The sequence below is a fragment of the Tachyglossus aculeatus genome, chromosome 9 (assembly GCF_015852505.1).
Source record: "Tachyglossus aculeatus isolate mTacAcu1 chromosome 9, mTacAcu1.pri, whole genome shotgun sequence".
NCBI classification, from domain to species: Eukaryota; Metazoa; Chordata; class Mammalia; order Monotremata; family Tachyglossidae; genus Tachyglossus; species Tachyglossus aculeatus.
In genome coordinates this window covers 55,809,091-55,827,874 of record NC_052074.1, presented here as the reverse complement: position 1 = coordinate 55,827,874, position 18,784 = coordinate 55,809,091, and the positions used below count along the sequence as shown (strand labels likewise).

Here is an 18,784-nt window from a genome sequence, read left to right as displayed (position 1 = left end):
TCTCCCACCCACTAACATTGGGTGTTCCCTAGGGCTCTCTTCTGGATACCTTTCTCTTTTTTCTGTACCATTCACTCCCTTGGCAAACATGTGCTCCATGGTCATTCCATTCCAACTCAGTCCCAGGAAATAGGTCCAGTCTTGAATGACCTTTGGAGGTATTACTTGGCCCGTATTAATTCTTCTAAATGCTGGATATCATCATTTTCCTTGGTTCCCTCTAAATGCAACTGTCTTTAGTCTAACTCCCTGACCATGCAAAAGCTCACTCTGCAGTTGGCGTCAATGTCTTTTAACCTCTTAGCATTGGATGAGTTATATATGATTTGAATCAATGAGTCCAAATTAACACTCTGCTGAATCTTACTAAGGATTTTACAGGCCCAGAGTCCTCTGGACCCCCTGTTACACTGTGATTTCCACTTCTCAACTACAGGCTCTCCTCTTTCTCCCTTGCCCTTCAGAATTACTAGATTCTCTGGAATCCTTGTTGGGATCTGGTCAGTAATGGAAGGCGACATAGGCAGGAGAATAATGTGGCGAGGACACCTCTGGGTCAGTTATTTATGATCCTGATTAAATTTCCTAAGCACAAAGTCTGGGATTTAGTGGGAGACTGCCAAGGCTTTCACCTTAGAAAGATTCATGGAGACAAGGAGTGGTAAATCTGCTCTGTACCTACACACATTTTCCAGTAAGCAAAATGAAGGAACAAAGAAGGAACAAAGAGAATCTATGAAATGATTACACTTTCTTTTGAAAGGCCACGAATTCAAATTGGAATATTTTCAATTCCATTATTGAGAATTTCAATACTCCAGTATTTACTGAGCGCTTATCATATCACTGGCAAATTTAGGGTGTTACTAAGTGAGTCAGCTTGGGCTAGCCTTCAGAACAGGCACCTTCACCTAAGTAGGTGTAACAGCTCAGATTCTAGATTTGTCCAGACTGTAAACTCATTGTAGGCAGGGAATATGTCTGCTATATTGACGTCCTGTACTCTCCCAAGGGCTTAGTACAGTGCCCTGCATACAGTAAGCACTCAAATACAATTGATTGATTCATTGATTGATTCTCTGGACTACATAAACTTTGAGTTATTGGCCCTTCTGATTTTAGAATCTGGGGGAAACCAAAATTGGAAAGAAAAATTTTAAAGCATGACCTAGTGAATAGAGGATGGGCCTGGGAGCCAGAAAGACCTGGGTTCTAATCCCGGCTCCGGCACATGTCTGCTTCATGACCTTGGACAAGTAAATTAACTTCTCTGGGCCTCAGCTACTTCATCTGTAAAATGGGCATTACAATCGTGAACCACACGTGGGACATAGACTGTATCCAACCTAATTATTTGGTATCTACCTCAGGGTTTAGAACAGTGCCTGCCACATAGTAAGCGCTTAACAAATTCCATACAAAAACAGATATGAATGTCTGGGGCATTACAGGACATATACAGTTGGCGTGAAGGGAAGAAGTCTTCAGAAATACAGCAAAGCTCAAATTAAAATAGAAGGCAATGAGATGAAAACATGAATAAAAGGAGGAAGATGGCAAGAAGCACGAACAACTTAGTTTTGTATTCTTTCTGATATACAGTATCTGATATTGCATCTCCCCTGCTTTCTATTACTGCTGCAATGATCTGCTCTTAAAACACATTTATGCCAGAAAACCTACACAGAGGATTCTAAGAACGGAAGTTTTCATTAACCTTGAGGTTAAGCCATATCCTCCTGGTACAAATTTGAGATGCCATTAGAAAGGAAACTCTGACTGTCTACATGGGATAAAATGTCTAAAAAAAGTCCTCCCCTTTCTTCCCCACAGATTACCATTTATAAGCATGCAGAAGAAGTAGGAAAAAGTGGCTCATGCCACTTTATTTTTTCCCCTAAGTACATAAAGTAACCCTCCTCTTCACAATCACCTTGCCGAAACCACTGGCTCCCATCAAAACCTGAATAACAACCTTCTATTACACCCACCTCTGGTTTTTTAAATGCCTTGAGAAAGAGCTAATATAATTCAAACCCTTTCTTGTTTATGAGGAAAAAAACAGCCAGGAACCCAAGAACAATCTGTATTTTACAATCTAATATTTTCTTTTGAGAGGGAAAAACGTCTACAGTAACCTACAGCCTTGTCATATTAGGATGGCAAGTGCATGAGATTTGGAGAAAAGATTCTTGAATCCTCTTGTTCATTACATTCCCTTATGAATTATAATACTGATGATAAAATGGTATTTGTTAGGCACTCACTATGTGCCAAGTGCTGCACCATGTACTAGGGTTGGTAAAATATAAGCAGATCTGGAAACATTCCCTGTCCCTTTTGGAGCTCATAGTCTAAGTGCGAGGGGTGATAGATATTTTTGCCCCCATTTGTACCCTTTAAGCACTTGATGCTTGCCCTACCTTTGGCCCCAGGACATTTATTTACATATGCATAATTTATTTTAATGTCTGTCTCCCCTTCTAGACTGTAAACTCTTTGTGGGCAAGGAACGTGTCTACTAACTCTGTTGCATTATACTCTCCCAAATGCTTAGTACAGTGCTCTGCACATAAGTGCTCAGTAAATATAACTGATTGGCTCATTTTATCCCCATTTTACAGATGAAGTTACTGAGGAATAGAGAAGTTAAGTGACTTCTGCCCTAGGTCACATAGCAGGCAAGTAGCAGAGCCAGAATTAAAATTCAGATCCTCTGACTCTCCAGCCTGAACTCTTTCTTTTAGGTCATGCTGTATCTTATTTATTCTTTCTGTTACCTCTTGTCACCTTCTGAAACATTCTTCTTCCTCCTGATGACTTACAGAACCGGGCAGCCCAAACTGTATCCTCTCCCCAGTCAGGTACCCAACTGGAATATCAATCAGAGGACTGCATTTCAACTAGTTTCCTAGTAGGGGCCCCTAGTTTTTAACCTCCCCAGTAACAAACACAATTAAAGGCACTTCTCTGGAGTACCAGTTCCTACCCTCCAAAGCACTGTGGACCATTAGAGAGTATCACCTATCCAAAGCACTTATCACCGGGATAAAGAATTAATTCATTTAAAGTGCAATTCCCATCAAGGAGAGGACAGTAATTCACATTAATGGATCTGTAAACCCGCTGTGAATTCCTAAAAGCTGAGGTTAGAGACAATGCAGGTCAGAAAGAAGTTGCCAAAAGCCTGTAGCGGACCCAGGAACTAGAGCAATAATTCTGGGGGCCATATAGGGATAAGAGGATACAGGAATATGTCAAGCATTTCCAACTCTCACACTGCTCCAGGGGTGGGGGGAGACACAAGCTTCCCCAGTGATTAAGGCAGGGCAAACTGGGGAGCGGCCCACTCTGGATCTAAGAGGGAAGTCAGTGCACATTCAATATTGGATATTCCTCAAGGCAAAACAGAACAAAACAAAAAGGGCTGAGGGGCTTGGCTGTCATTTACAGAACACTTACACTTGCCCCACCCTCTTGGGCGGCAAGGTTGGCACGTGTTGACAGGTTTTGGGCAGGTAGAAAACGTGCTCTGAAGATGAAGAGCCTTAGAGTTACTGGACAATGCTGTAGCAGGGAGCACCTAAACCTAAATCAAGAAATACCCAGTATTACAGATTCGGGTGGAAAACTGACATACGGCTGCTCAAGGCAAAGTGAAGTTTAAAACCAGAACTCAAGAATCAGCAGTATCTGGTTTTGTTCAATGGCTAGCACCTTCTCCCTGTTTCACTGTATTGACTGCACATTCTGACACGCTGGACTCATTCTGAGAAAGCTACTGAACTTTATAGTCAATGATTTACAATACGCACTCTGAGGTAACATCTTCAATTAAAGTACCAGCCTAGCCAGCCTGAGCTAGTGGCATATTACAACAATCAATTGTATAGAACTAATGTACCGAAAGTAACTGGCATTCAATAAATGTGTTCCAGTCAGTCTGAATTGCCCATAGATTACTTAATGCTGAAGACAAAGATCTATACTAATATAGAACCAAAGAAGTGGGAAGAGAGACTATTGTTGCTATCACAACCTGAGGAAAGAACAGATACTTGTTTGTAGCTCAGCTTTTTTTTATGGCATTTATTAAGCACTTACTATGTACAAAGCACTGTTCTAAGCACCGGGGAGGTTACAAGGTGATCAGGTTTTCCCAAGGGGGGCTCACAGTCTTAATCCCCATTTTACAGATGAGGTAACTGAGGCACAGAGAAGTTAAGTGACTTGCCCAAAGTCACACAGCTGACAATTGGCAGAGCCAGGATTTGAACCCATGACCTCTGACTCCAAAGCCCGTGCTCTTTCCACTGAGCCACGCTGCTTCTCTATTTTCCTTTGTAACTTTCCTTTGCTCTGTCTTTCCCATGGTTTAGTGGGGGGTCTGGGAAGAGCTGAATCATCCTCAGTTTCCTACAGACACAGCTGCCTCAGATACAGCCCTGAACTCTAGGTGCGGAGCTATAAATTTGCATCCTTTTCACAAACTGTTGTCAATCAATCAATCAATCAATCAATCGTATTTATTGAGCACTTACTGTGTGCAGAGCACTGTACTAAGCGCTTGGGAAGTACAAGTTGGCAACATGTAGAGACAGTCCCTACCCAACAGTGGGCTCACAGTCTAGAAGGGGGAGAGAGAGAACAAAACCAAACATATTAACAAAATAAAAGGAATAGATATGTACAAGTAAAATAAATAAATAAATAGAGTGAGTAATAAATATGTACAAACATATATACATATATACAGGTGCTGTGGGGAAGGGAAGGAAGTAAGACGGGGGGATGGACAGGGGAGTGAGGGGGAGAGGAAGGAGGGGGCTCAGTCTGGGAAGGCCTCCTGGAGGAGGTGAGCTCTCAGTAGGGCCTTGAAGGGAGGAAGAGAGCTAGCTTGGTGGATGGGCAGAGGGAGGGCATTCCAGGCCAGGGGGATGACATGGGCCGGGGGTCGACGGCAGGACAGGCGAGAACGAGGCTCGGTGAGAAGATTAGCGGCAGAGGAGTGGAGGGTGCAGGCTGGGCTGGAGAAAGAGAGAAGGGAGGTGAGGTAGGAGGGGGTGAGGTGATGGACAGCCTTGAAGCCGAGGGTGAGGAGTTTCTGCCTGATGCGCAGATTAACTGGTAGCCACTGGAGATTTTTGCCCTTCATTTCAAAGACTGGGTCCCCTGATGCCAAAATCCTATCCATGGTTATGGGTGTGGCTGCACGAATGTGCATGCCAACTCTGTGTATGAGAAAATACTCTCTTTTGCTCTATTGATGCTCTGCCACTTGAAATGCAGGCATATTGCATTATGATGCCCCAATATTTCTGAAGCCACTATCTGGGAAGACCAACCCCCCCCCAACCCCCCCCCCCCCTTTCTGATTACCACATTGGATTGATTGGCCTAGCAGGTTCTGACTGCTTGTCATGGTAAATCAAGATATCCCTGAAACTTTCAATAATCACTTTGGTTGCCCCATTTCTGCACATAGCACAACTGTTCCTTGGGCTTCTGATCTCCTCAAGGGTCCCATCCAGCAAAACTCAAATGAATTGAGTGATGCTTCGATGCTGGTAAACTGTCTATACTCTGGGACTTCATTGTTGCTAATCCTGTGTGATAATAATTAAGCTAATAGGTGCCGCGTTTGAAGGAACTAAATGAGCTGGATACTTCCATCCAGCAAAACTCAAATGAATTGAGTATTGCTTCGATGCTGGTAAACTGTCTATACTCTGGGACTTCACTGTTGTTAATCCTGTGTGATAATAATTAAGCTAATAGGTGCCACCTTTGAAGGAACTAAATGAGCTGGATACTCCTTCTTAAATAGGCCCAGTCTCGGCCAAACATTCATTCAATCGTATTTACTGAGCGCTTACTGTGTGCAGAGCACTGTACTAAGCGCTTGAACAGAAGACTGGACACCACAATCACCCTGTAAGACCTTCAGCTTGGTTTCAATCTAGATGTTCCATCATTGTGAGAGTCTGCCACTCAATCTCATCGTTATCATCAGAGGTGTCTATTGACACTTACAATGTGTAGGGCACTGTACTAAGTACTTGGGAGACTACAGGAGTTGTAGATATATCCCCTGGCTATAATGAGTTTACAGTCTAGAGGGGGAGGCAGACATTAATATCAATACAGGTATTAATATAAATAATCTCCCAAATAACATGCTGGCACTTTTGGTTTTCTACTTCATCTGTCTGTGCTTCACTGGAGATGGAGACGGTATTACCTAGGGGGTAGAATTCAGTGGCAGCATTCACTCTGTACCATCAGTGAGGGGCTTAGGTTATGGGCATGGCTCAGTGGAAAGAGCACGGGCTTTGGAGCCAGAGATCATAGGTTCGAATCCCAGCTTCGCCACATGTCTGCTGTGTGACCTTGGGTAAGTCACTTAACTTCTCTGAGCCTCAGTTCCCTCATCTGTAAAATGGGGGTGAAGACTGTGAGCCCCACATGGGACAACCTCATTACCTTGTTTCCCCTCCCCAGCGCTTAGAACAGTGCTTTGCACATAGTAAGCACTTAACAAATGCCATTATTATTATTATTATTATGGGCAGGGTTTCCCTGGTGCAGGCTGCTACTAAACCTTGGTTTATTTCAGGTTTATTGTCAGCCCATGGCATCTAGGAAAATATTCATAATCAACTGCATTTCTTCATATGCATGTACCTCTACAGCAGTCATCAACATAGGACATTTCTAGATGATTGTCTCAGACTTTGGAGAGGCTGTAGCCTGCTGAGTTGGAAGAATTTCCCAGGGGATCAGACGTGTGTTCTGACAGTTTTTTTTTCCCCTTTATTTAATCTCTCAACATGGCAGAAATAAAATGAATAGATCAAGACTTACTGCTTTGTGGCTACTCCTTCATTCCACCTAGGACCTCCGGGAACTGGTCACCTTACCCAAGCCTCTTAATTATTGAGTCAAGAAGAATTTATGAATTCTAATGCTATGACCCGGGCTCGGTACCTCAGCACTGATTCCTCCACAAACAGGAGATGTGAGAACTATTCACATCTACAGAGAAGCAGCGTGGCTCAGTGGAAAGAGCCCACGCTTGGGAGTCAGAAGTCATGGGTTCTAATCTCGCCTCCGCCACTGGTCAGCTGTGTGACTTTGGGCAAGTCACTTAACTTCTCTGGGCCTCAGTTCCCTCATCTGTAAAATGAGGATGAAGACTGTGAGCCCCAAGTGGGACAACCTGATTACCTTGTATCTACCCCAGCACTTAGAACAGTGCTTGGAACATAGTAAGCATTTAATACCAACACTATTATTATTATCATCTACAGAGGAAATGGGTTTAAAATTGAAGCAAGAGTTTGGTTGGACATGAAGTGTTTCTTGACTATCAGAGGAATGAAACACTGTTTGGGCCCCATGGATAATTTGGCATCCTCAATCCTAGAGATTTGTGAAAAAAGACTAAGCCCCCTAGAGAGTTTAAGTTACTCATTACTCTGGAAACAGGGGACTCGGTCAGATGGTATTTGAGCCACTTCAGCTCTATGAGTCTAACCTCCTTAAGACAGTGCCAGGCATGCCTACGGAGGTGCTTAAAGATAAGTTTTCACATTCATTTTCCCCCTCTATAGAAAGGCATTTAAGGCCCATTCTCAGTAAGTTTTCTGAGTCAATTTAAAGGGAAAAGATGGAAATGCAATGAATCTGGTTTTCTTCAATTATGAATTTCTCCCCTTCCACTAATCAAAATATATCACTTAATTCTATTTATTTTATTATTTTTTCCATAAGTAAGCCCTGGGTTCACTAAAGATGTTGCTGTAGGGCTCTCAGTTGCTTAACATTTCAACCGTGACTTTGTTGGTTAACTGGCATTTAGAGAATTACCAATAGTTGTTAGGCTTAAATGACCTGAATGGCGAAGTGTGGACGTCTTATGAAGGCCATTTCCCTCATAGTCACCTTAAGCTTTCACCCCACTGCTGGTGTGACAATGGCAGGGAAAGTGACCAAAGTCGGAGCATTATCTTTGAATACTCCCACAAAATCAGATCTGACGACGTAGCCATTTCACTCCTCCTCCTCTAGACTGTGCGCCCCATATGGGACATGGACCGTGCCCAAGCTGATTAGCTTGTATCTATCCTACCATTTAGAACAATGCCTGGCACATAGGAAGCGTTTACCAAATACCATAAAGAACACAATTCAACTAAACAAAAAAAACCTCAAAAAACCCCTCCTCGACTTCCATGGGCTTAGTTCATGGTGAGGGGAGGGGAATGCTCCTTCTGCTTCCAAATAGTTTTGGGACTTCTCTGTGCCTCAGTTCCCTCATCTGTAAAATGGGGATTAATACTGTGAGCCCCCCATGGGACAACCTGATCGCCTTGGAACCTCCCCAGCACTTAGAACAGTGCTTTGCACATAGTAAGTGCTTAATAAATGCTATCATTATTATTATTATTTAAAAGATTTGCAAACACTTGGATGACAATCAGTGGTATTTACTGAGTGGCTACTGAAGCCTAGCTCTGTACTATATGCAGCAGCCTCCTTGCTGATCAGGTATTGTTTTATTCCTGTATATGTTTGTACATATTTATTACTCTATTTATTTATTTTACTTGTACATATCTATTCTATTTATTTTATTAGTATGTTTGGTTTTGTTCTCTGTCCCCCCTTTTAGATTGTGAGCCCACTGTTGGGTAGGGACTGTCTCTATATGTTGCCAATTTGTACTTCCCAAGCGCTTAGTACAGTGCTCTGCACATAGTAAGCGCTCAATAAATACGATTGATGATGATGATTGATGATGATTCTTTAAAATTATGCTGGTGACTAAAAGCACACATAACCTTCAGGAGATCAGAGCAGTAAGTTACAAATTCAAGAGACAAGTGCATTCTCTCCCGCTACAGACGGTGAATTCTGTTTGAAATCAGCACATCCACAAACACTCCCCTTACCGAAACACCCTCCAACTTTAATGAGTTACACAAGACCCTAAATATGATCCTAATAAGCCTAAATCACCACCTACACGGTAAGGCAATAAATGTTGACTGACATCAGATACAAAGACAAATAGGCTTACCCTAAGCTGTCTTCTTGGGTGTATGTATCCACACAGTCTGCTGTGCTTTCATTTACTGTTCATGGTTATCCAAAAAATTCCACAACTGAAATGACGCTCCCCAGCACACTTAGAAGAGTGCTATGTACCCTAAGGGCACTCAATGAACACTTATTGACCAACCCACTGACAATATTTGCTTTTGGATCTGTTACTGAAACAGCAGCGGGTCACTTTTGGAGCCTGCAGGGTTACTGACCTCCCTTTCCCAAGTAAAGCAAATCCTAGAGTAAATCCAAATGGTGTATGGCAGCTTAAGACAATGAAAATGAAGAAAAGAAAATGAAAGGCTTAAATATGGTGGCATTTTTAAAAATCATGAAAGTTATCCACGAAATTAAACTGAGTGCCCATTCTCCAAAAGGACGGCCCAACATTACAGAATTCTGAAGCACGGGAGCATCATGCAAAATTGTATTATTGCCAGGGCTGATGTGCCTGACCCAAGGGAGAAAAAAAAATTCTGAATTCAAGTCTCTACTCAAATGATCGAACCCAGTCCTATGAGCTATGCTATTAAGTGCTTAGCGTTTTCAAAATGTTTCTGCACTGTTGATACATCCTTTGAGAGACTACCAATTAAACACTAGAAATTCAGTCACAGAAGAGTGAAAATCCATGCTCTGAGATCAAGGTCCCCAGCTTCACCCCTAAGCTCTGTCCCCTAGAGACAGTTTCTTTTTTTTTCATCCTCCCTCCCTCTTCCATCCCCACCCTCCCTCACTTTATGGGAATGCATAAACATTGCACCACAGTTGATTTTGATTTACTTCAAGTTCTTAGAGAGGAGGAGAAAAATCATGCTGGGTATTTCGTAGACAGCAATTATAGGTAGAAACCTAAAAGAATAAACAAAGAAGTCTGTTTCTGTAACAAGTTTTCCAAAATACAAGTTCTAGAATTCAATTTTTTCTACACCCAAGGCTGCCCCAAAGTTCATTCAATAGCTTCAATGCTACCAAAACTACAAAGTTTTGGAAGTATTCACAGTGAAAAGGACAGTTTCCAGCCTTTTATAACTTTGGGAGCATAACCGTGTAGGAGGTCCAAAATGGGACAAAGCCCTCTTTCAAAGGAAATTTTAGTGAAGGTATTTATTGAGTGTGTACTGTCATTCAATGGAAATTTTAGTGATTAATCAAAGGTATTTATTGAGTGTGTACTGTGTGCAGAGTACTCAACTAAGGGCTTGGGAAGATTTGATTAAATATGGTTGGCAGGACACTGTCCCTGCCCACAAGGAGCTTACAGTCCATAGTGGGAGACAGACATTAAAATAAATTACAGATAGGCGAAATAGAATGAAAGGATATGTACGTACATTTTGTGGCACTGGGGTATCAAAGTTCTTAAGGGGTACACAGTCAAGTGCATAAATGACACCGAAGGAGAGGGTGAATAGGGGAAATGAATGGATAGGGGAAATGAAGGGCTTAGTCTGGGAGGGCTTCTGTCTGCAGTGGGCAAACTTAAGGATCCAGGAATATCTTAATGCAGCATAGCCTAGGGGTAAGAGCACAGGGTTGGGAGGCAGAGGTCATGGGTTCGGATTCCGACTCCGCCACTTGTCAGCTGTGTGGCTTTGGGCAATTCACTTCACTTCTCTGTGCCTCAATTACCTCGTCTTTAAATTGGGGATTAAGACTGTGAGCCCCACGTGGGACAACCTGCTATATCTACCCTTGTGCATAGAACAGTGCTGGGCACATAGTAAGCGCCTAACAAATACCATTACTCAGTGCTTAGAACAGTGCTTGGCACATAGCAAGAGCTTAACAAATACCATCATTATTATTAATGGAGTTAATGATGCTAACCCTTGGCTGTGTACCCTTTAAGCACTTTGCTACTCACCCCAACCACATGCTACTTACATAAGTATTCTTATTCTCTAATAATAATAATGATGATGGTATTTGTTAAGCGCGTACTATGTGCAAACCACTGTTCTAAGCGCTGGGGGGATATAACGTGACCAGTCAATCCCCATTCTCTACTATTACCCCTATCCCTAATCCATTTTAATGTCTTCTCCCCCTATGGAATGTAAGCTCCTTTTGGGCCAGGATCACATCTATGAACTCTGTTTTCTTGTACTTTCCCAAACAGTTAATACACTGCTCTGCACATTGACTGTTTAATTTGCAAGTTAGCATAAAGGGGAATTGCTTCCCGCACTCTTGGTCAAAATTCCAGCAGTAGACTACTAAACATGAGGTTGAGCAATTGCCACCAGGGAATTGTTTTGCATGAACTTTAACTCCGTTGGAGCTCCCCGAGTCGCACGCTGCCTTCAAGGTGGACGGCTCAGATTCCCACCCCAACCTGCTTCCAATATCCAAGTAACTACACCAATATCCAAGCTCATCTCCTCCTTGAATGGGCCCCAGTCATCTTGATGGAAACTGAAATTCATTTGTTGCTTAATTGTACTTTCCAAGCATTTAGTACAGTGCTCTGCACACAGTAAGCACTCAAAAAATATGATTGAAGGAATGAAACTGCCTCCAAGGGATGCTGTGGTAGGGAGAGATCAGAGCTTCTCTGATCAGGGTCTGTGCACGGGGGATGGACTAATCAATCAATCAATCGTATTTACTGAGCACTTACTAAATCAATTAATAGTATTTACTGAGCACTCACTGTGTGCCAAGCATTGTACTATGAGCTTGGGCGAGTACAACGGAGTTGGTAGACAGATTTCCAGCCCACAGTATGCTTACAATCTAGACCAGGAAAAACCCCTCTTTTCGGGTGACATCAAAGCTGCATTAAGCCAGAGTCACTTTATTTATTAAGCACATACTGTGTGCCAGAACGGCACCTGTATATATGTATATGTGTTTGTATGTATTTATTACTCTATTTATTTTATTTGTACATATTTATGCTATTTGTTTTGTTAATATGTTTGGTTTTGTTCTCTGTCTCCCCCTTCTAATCAATCAATCAATCATATTTATTGAGCACTTACTGTGTGCAGAGCACTGTACTAAGTGCTTGGGAAGTACAAGTTGGCAACATATAGAGACAGTCCCTACCCAACAGTGGGCTCACAGTCTAAAAGGGGGAGACGGAGAACAAAACCAAATAAACTAACAAAATAAAATAAATAGAATAGATATGTACAAGTAAAATAAATAGACTGTGAGCCCACTGTTGGGTAGGGACCGTCTCTATATGTTGCCAACTTGTACTTCCCAAGTGCTTAGTACAGTGCTCTGCACACAGTAAGCGCTCAATAAATACGATTGAATGAATGAATACTAAGCTCTGAGTAGATACAACCTAATCAGATAGGACACAGTCTTGTCCCACCTGGAGCTCACAGTCTTAATCCCCATTTTACAGATGACGTAACAGCAACAGAGAAGTTAAGTGACATGCCCGAGGTCACACAGCAGACACGTGGCGAAGCTGGGATAAGAACCCAGGTCCTCTGACTCCCACCCCCATGAGCTTTCCATTGGAGAAGGAGTGTGGCTCAATGGAAAGGGCCCGGGCTTGGGAGTCAGAGGTCATGGGTTCTAATCCTGGCTCCGCCACTTATCAACTGTGTGACTTTGGCCAAGTCACTTGACTTCTCTGGGCCTCAGTTACCTCATCTGTAAAATGGGGATTAAAAGTGTGAGCCCCACGTGGGACAGCCTGATATATGAGAAGCAGCGTGGCTCAGAGGAAAAGAGCCCAGGCTTTGGAGTCAGAGGTCATGGGTTCAAACCCCGGCTCCACCAATTGTCAGCTGTGTGACTTTGGGCAAGTCACTTGACTTCTCTGTGCCTCAGGTACCTCATCTGTAAAATGGGGATTAAGACTGTGAGCCCCACGTGGGACACCTGATCACCTTGTAACCTCCCCAGCGCTTAGAACAGTGCTCTGCACATAGTAAGTGCTTAATAAATGCCATCATTATTCCAGCGCTTAGAACAGTGCTTGGCACATAGTAAGTGCTTACCAAATGCCATCATTATTATTAGGCCACGCTGCTTCTTAATCATTCATGCTTCTCAGTCATTGACCCTGGTACATAAAGCGTTTCCTCCACAAAGTTCCCTCCGTGGAGGAACTCACTCTCTGAGCAGGTGAGGGGCTCACTCCAGATTAGCCTTTTTGACATATATTAGCTAGAGCATTCCACTGAGAGGAGTTCCTATTGGCAGAATGGAAACTGTTCAATTGGGATCCATGCAGAAATGAGATGGACTCCCCACTCTTCTGACAATAGGCTTATACGGACCGGGATACGAATGATAATAATGATGGTATTTGTTAGCGCTTACTATGTATAGAGCACTGCTCTAAGCGCTGGGGTAGATACAAAGTAATCAGGTTGTCCCACGTGGGGCTCACATTCTTAATCTCCATTTTACAGATGAGGTAACTGAGGCACAGAGAAGTTAAGTGGCCTGCCTAAGGTCACACAGCAGACAAGTGGCAGAGCTGGGATTAGAACCCAGGTCCTCTGACTCCCAACCCCATGCTCTTTCCACTAAGCCACACTGCTTCTCTTGGTGTCATCAGGGGGTGGGAAAAGACTGACATACCACCTGCCAACCAGGTGGGACTGGCCCAAGATAAGACTTCAGGACCACCTCAAATGCAGGACTAATGCATCCAGGACATCATTTGTGTCTGCACAATTATTACTGTTATATTACTTTTACTGTTACATTACTGTTATATTTTTATAACAGTATTTTTATATTTTTATAATTATTAGGAAAGCAGCATGGCTCAGTGGAAAGAGCCCGGGCTTTGGAGTCAGAGGTCATAGGTTCAAATCCCAGCTCTGCCAATTGTCAGTTGTGTGACCTTGGGCAAGTCACTTAGCTTCTCTGTGCCTCAGTGACCTCATCTGTAAAATGGGGATTAAGACTGTGAGTCCCACATGGGACAATCTGATCACCTTGTATCCTCCCCAGCGCTTAGAACAGTGCTTTGCACATAGTAAGCGCTTAACAAATGCCATTATTATTATTATTATTATTACTGTATCCTCTGAAACTAGGTGGAGGTTTAAACATTAACCCTACTTAGAGTTATTTCTGCCTTCATAACACTAGGAACTCTTATGCAAATTGTAGTCTGAAACTGATTTTTCTCCCGAAAAATTATCTTAAAATCACTCTTGCCCCATGCAGACCTAGCTACTATAAATATTCCTGGAAATTGTGATGCTCTTCGGGCTTCTATGATTAGCACAATTTACTGCCAGCTCTTCAAGTGCTGCGTGCAGTGATGTGAATTGTTTAATCTACTACTTTTATTTCACTGAAAGTCCTTAAGAGCCCCAAGTGTTTGGAGAGATGACATTTTAGAAATCTTAGAAGCGAAGGACAAGAAGCCTTCACTTCTCCATCTCAGATGGGAAGTCTCACATGATGCAGGCTAAAGCAAAGCCCAACTTTCCTCCAAAAGCTGTTTGAAATGTGCCACATAAAAAGCTGATATTTGTGTTTTGCTTTAAATGAGGCTTTATTCTGGGGCTTAATTAGGACTTCGGCTCGACAGTAATCGCCGAATTTATCCAGCCACGAATTTGGAAATCTAAAGGAACAATACACAGCTTTCTTTCTGCCTTTGTAACGCTAGGAATTCCCGAGCTCCAACATTTGATCACTCCACTGTCCTCATAGAATGCAGCACTAGATATAGCTCTATATTTCTTATATATTACTGGCCCGTTCCTTTCAGAATAACTGACAAATCACGAGGAAAATGGCTTGTTCCTTGCTCTAATCTACCTTCCTAAATTCTGTTTGTTTCCAAAAGGTCTCTGATGCAGGCAAAGGTATCTACAGCTGAACTGCCAGTCTCCTGTGCATTCCTGTACTAATACTATACGGTTGCTTGAAAGAAAACAGGAAAGCAACATGGCCTACTGGATAAAGCATGGGCTTCGGTGCCAGAGGACCAAAGTTCTAATCTCGGCTTTGGGCAAGTCACTTAACTTCTCTGTGCCTCAGTTTCTTCAACTGCAAAACAGTGACTCAATACCTGTTCTCCCGTCTACTTAGACTGTGAGCCCCACGTTTGAAAGGCACTGTGTCCAGCCTGATTAACTTCTATCTACCCAGGGCTTAGAACAGTGCTTGACACACAGTAAGTGCTTAACAAACACCATAAAAAAACCCTCACCCTGCTTCCAAAATCAATGTTTCACACCTGGGAGCTACAAAAGTAAAAGTTGACTAGCTTTACCTCATTTTCTAAACAAGAGCTCCCTTTAATGACATTTTTACATCAGAAACAGTGACAACAATTTGCACACAGTAAGCGCTCAATAAATATGATTGATTGATTGACTGATTGATTGAAATAAGGGTAATGGTGCCATTCCCAAAGATGCAACTTTGGCCACAATGAAGTGATTTGGTGTCCTTCAATCCACCAGGAAGCAGCAGAGATTAGTTGGTTGCCTTGAGACGTCAAAATAAATTAAGAGCTTTGAGTGAAATCAAAGTTCCTCTCATTCACTGATACAGTATCATTAAGACTATGATGTCTGTGAATAACATTGATCAGGAACATTTAATCACTCCCTCCATTACTTTGTAATTACTCATTGTAACATAGGCTTCTCTGGATTGACAAACTCTGTTAATGCAGTTACTATCTATTTGAAACCTAACCAGAGGTTTGATGACTACAACTCGAGATCCGAAGCATATTACCTGCAATTTTGGTTTCTCTTCAATTGATTAGGAGTTGCATTTTGAATCTGAGGAGAAAATGTTTTTTTTTTATAAAGACCTGCCCACTGTCACAGGCTCCTGACTTTGCAATGCTATAGTCAACAGATGATATTGGAGGAAAGTTAATATAAAACTGAAAGTACATGGGCTGAAGGTCTTTAGCTTCTCAGGTCCAAATTGCTAATGCTCTGGCAATCAATCAATCAATCGTATTTATTGAGCACTTACTGTGTGCAGAGCACTGTACTAAGAGCTTGGGAAGTACAAGTTGGCAACATATAGAGACGGTCCCTACCCAACAGTGGGCTCAAAGTCTAAAAGGGGGAGACAGAGAACAAAACCAAACATACTAACAAAATAAAATAGAATAGATATGCACAAGTAAAATAAATAGAGTAATAAATATGTACAAACATATATACAGGCAAGTACAAAACACAACAATTTTAAGAGCTAAGGGGGCCCACTGCACACCCTAGCTTCACAGAGCATATCACCAGCCCCTCCCAACTTTGTACATTTATCCTTTTGTATAGTTGATAATAAAATCCCCAGATTTGGATTGACAAAGGGACATTCTACTCAGGGTCTTCCATTAAGGGGAGTCAGTGAGGTAGTCCTTTTCTAGCCCGGGGCCTTTCCGGAGGAAGGACCACCCATCTTGTTTCAGTTCAGTCGTCCTCCTGCACTCTTTTGTCCAGTCCCAGCAGGTCTGAGTGGTCATGCACCAGCTATTTATTCCCTTTCATCCATCACATTTCCCTTAATGAAAAGACTTCTTCTGTACTGATAGAGAGGTCACAGCTGAGGTAGTGTCCTTTCGGCCCCCTTTAAACACATCTGGCAGGGGAATCGCAGATAAAAAAAGCAAAGCAAAGCCCAAGTGGAAAGGGACTGTTTTCACTTCTGCTTCCCAAGAAGCTACGTGGCTCAGAGAAGCAGCGTGGCTCAGTGAAAGAGCACGGGCTTGGGAGTCGGAGGTCATGAGTTCAAATCCTGGATCCACCACTTGTCTGCTGTGTGACTTTGGGCAAGTCTCTGTGCCTCGGTTCCCTCATCTGTAAAATGGGGATTAAGACTGTGAGCCCCACGTGGGACAACCTGATTACTTCGTATCTCCCCCAGCGCTTGGAACGGTGCTTGGCACATAGTAAGTGCTTAGCAAATACCATCATTATTATATTTCTGGGGGATTTGGGCATCTTGCTAATAATGGGAGAGCTCCATTCCCCTGTGGGTGAGAAAGAGCTTTCCACAAGGAGATCATGCAGAAGAAGCCTCACATAGTTTCTTCTGCTGTGTTGTGCTTAGTACAACACTTAGTATAGTGCCCCAGGCTTAGTTCAGTGCCTAGCACTTAGTAAACGCTTTAACAAATACCTTAATTATTACTATTATTGTGTACCCAGCAGATCTGTAGCTGGTTGGGGCCATACCAGGAAAAAAGTTGCAGATAATAGTACATTTCTCTCTGCTTAACCTACACCTAGAGATAGGGGGCTGAAAGGAAGCTACAGTGAGATAAATTGAGATTATTTAATTTTAACCCTTTTCCATCCACTTCTCCAAAGTTTTAAGACCATGTAGCTGGGGAATAACTTCTGATCATAAGACACTCAAGCTTTGCAATTGCAGATTTAAACACTGGTGCCTTTAAATATCATTCTGAAAACCTCAGCTTTTGTACCTTATGATGCTATGCATTTTAATTTGTGATACTGATTAAATATTGCCTTTGGTCATTATTATTTTTGGGGTCTTTAGCTCAGTCTTGATTACGGGCCTTCCCTGACATCTACTGGACCCTGGTTTCCTCAGATTGCTCTGAACACAGGATGGTTAAAAGTCTCTCTTCGGTGTTATACTGCTAAAGAGCCCAAATTTCTATCAAAGGGAGCAAAAGATTCTAATAATTTAGCAAGTCTAATAATTTAGCAACATCATTCCCCAGAGAAGCTCTCTGCCAACCCACAGATAAGCTGTTAATGACTCAAGGTTGAACACAGCCATAAATCAACTAATCAGAGCTGATTCAGACCAGGTGTTTTCCCAGAGCAGACCAAAAACTGAATGGACTACAATTTTATCTGGCTAAGATGTTAAGGATTCTGGGAACAAGTTTCCCGGAAAATTTCAAAAATTTGATTTCTTAGGCTCTTGAGAGGATTAACCAGGCAGCACAAATCAGACAAAGCATGGCTTGGGTAAGTAGGAAGTGGGAGATGGCCCTTCAAGAAGGAGGATTGGGGCCATTAAAGGAAATTCCATTTCTAGGATTCTCCAAGGGTATCACCGTGGCGAGCCCGAAACCCAATGTAAAATGCCCCAGGGTAGGAAATTCAAACTGTCTCCAAGGTCCCATGTCACATCTCAGCCATTGGACCATATTGTTATGAAGACAAATTTCTTACCACCAACCATCGTCTTCCTACTGAGGTTTTTCGAGCAGCAGGGCAGTTCTAAAGTTTTTTGCAAGTGTGACTAGAAATAGGGAGGTTTTGTGCACCATGGTCAAATTATAAGTCTCTGTAGTCCGGATAATAAAATATGAATGCTTTAGCACCCTGTCTCCTAGGCTAGTGGTTCCCTGCCTCTTGGATCATCAATGACTCCCTTGTTGCAACTTGTCAATCTATCAATTGATGGTATTTATTGAGCACTTAGTGAATGCAGAGCAGTATAGTGAATGCAGTGAATGCAGAGCACTTTGGAGCAGCGTGGCTCAGTGGAGAAGAGTACGGGCTTTAGAGTCAGAGGTCATGGGTTCGAATCCTGGCTCTGTCACATGTCTGCTGTGTGACCTTGGGCAAGTCACTTAACTTCTCTGAGCCTCAGTTACCTCATCTGTAAAATGGGGATTAAGACTGTGAGCCCCATGTGGGACATCTTGATCACCTTGTATCTACCCCCAGCGCTTAGAACAGTGCTCTGCACATAGTAAGCGCTTAACAAATGCCATCATCATCAT

At 42.6% G+C, this 18,784-nt stretch overlaps 1 protein-coding gene across 4 annotated transcripts in view; it reads right to left on the bottom strand.

The window, feature by feature from the left end:
* The window catches only part of RAPGEF4 (Rap guanine nucleotide exchange factor 4), a 209,667-nt gene that overhangs the window by 123,169 nt on the left and 67,714 nt on the right, over window positions 1–18,784 (bottom strand). The window contains exon 1 of one of the 4 annotated variants that reach the window (XM_038751186.1): window positions 9,083–9,153. The exons of the other annotated variants lie outside the window; for them this stretch is intronic. The gene's annotated coding sequence lies outside the window, so the exon portion shown is untranslated. Of the gene's footprint in view, window positions 1–9,082; window positions 9,154–18,784 lie in introns of those variants that run through there. 4 annotated transcript variants of the gene reach the window in all.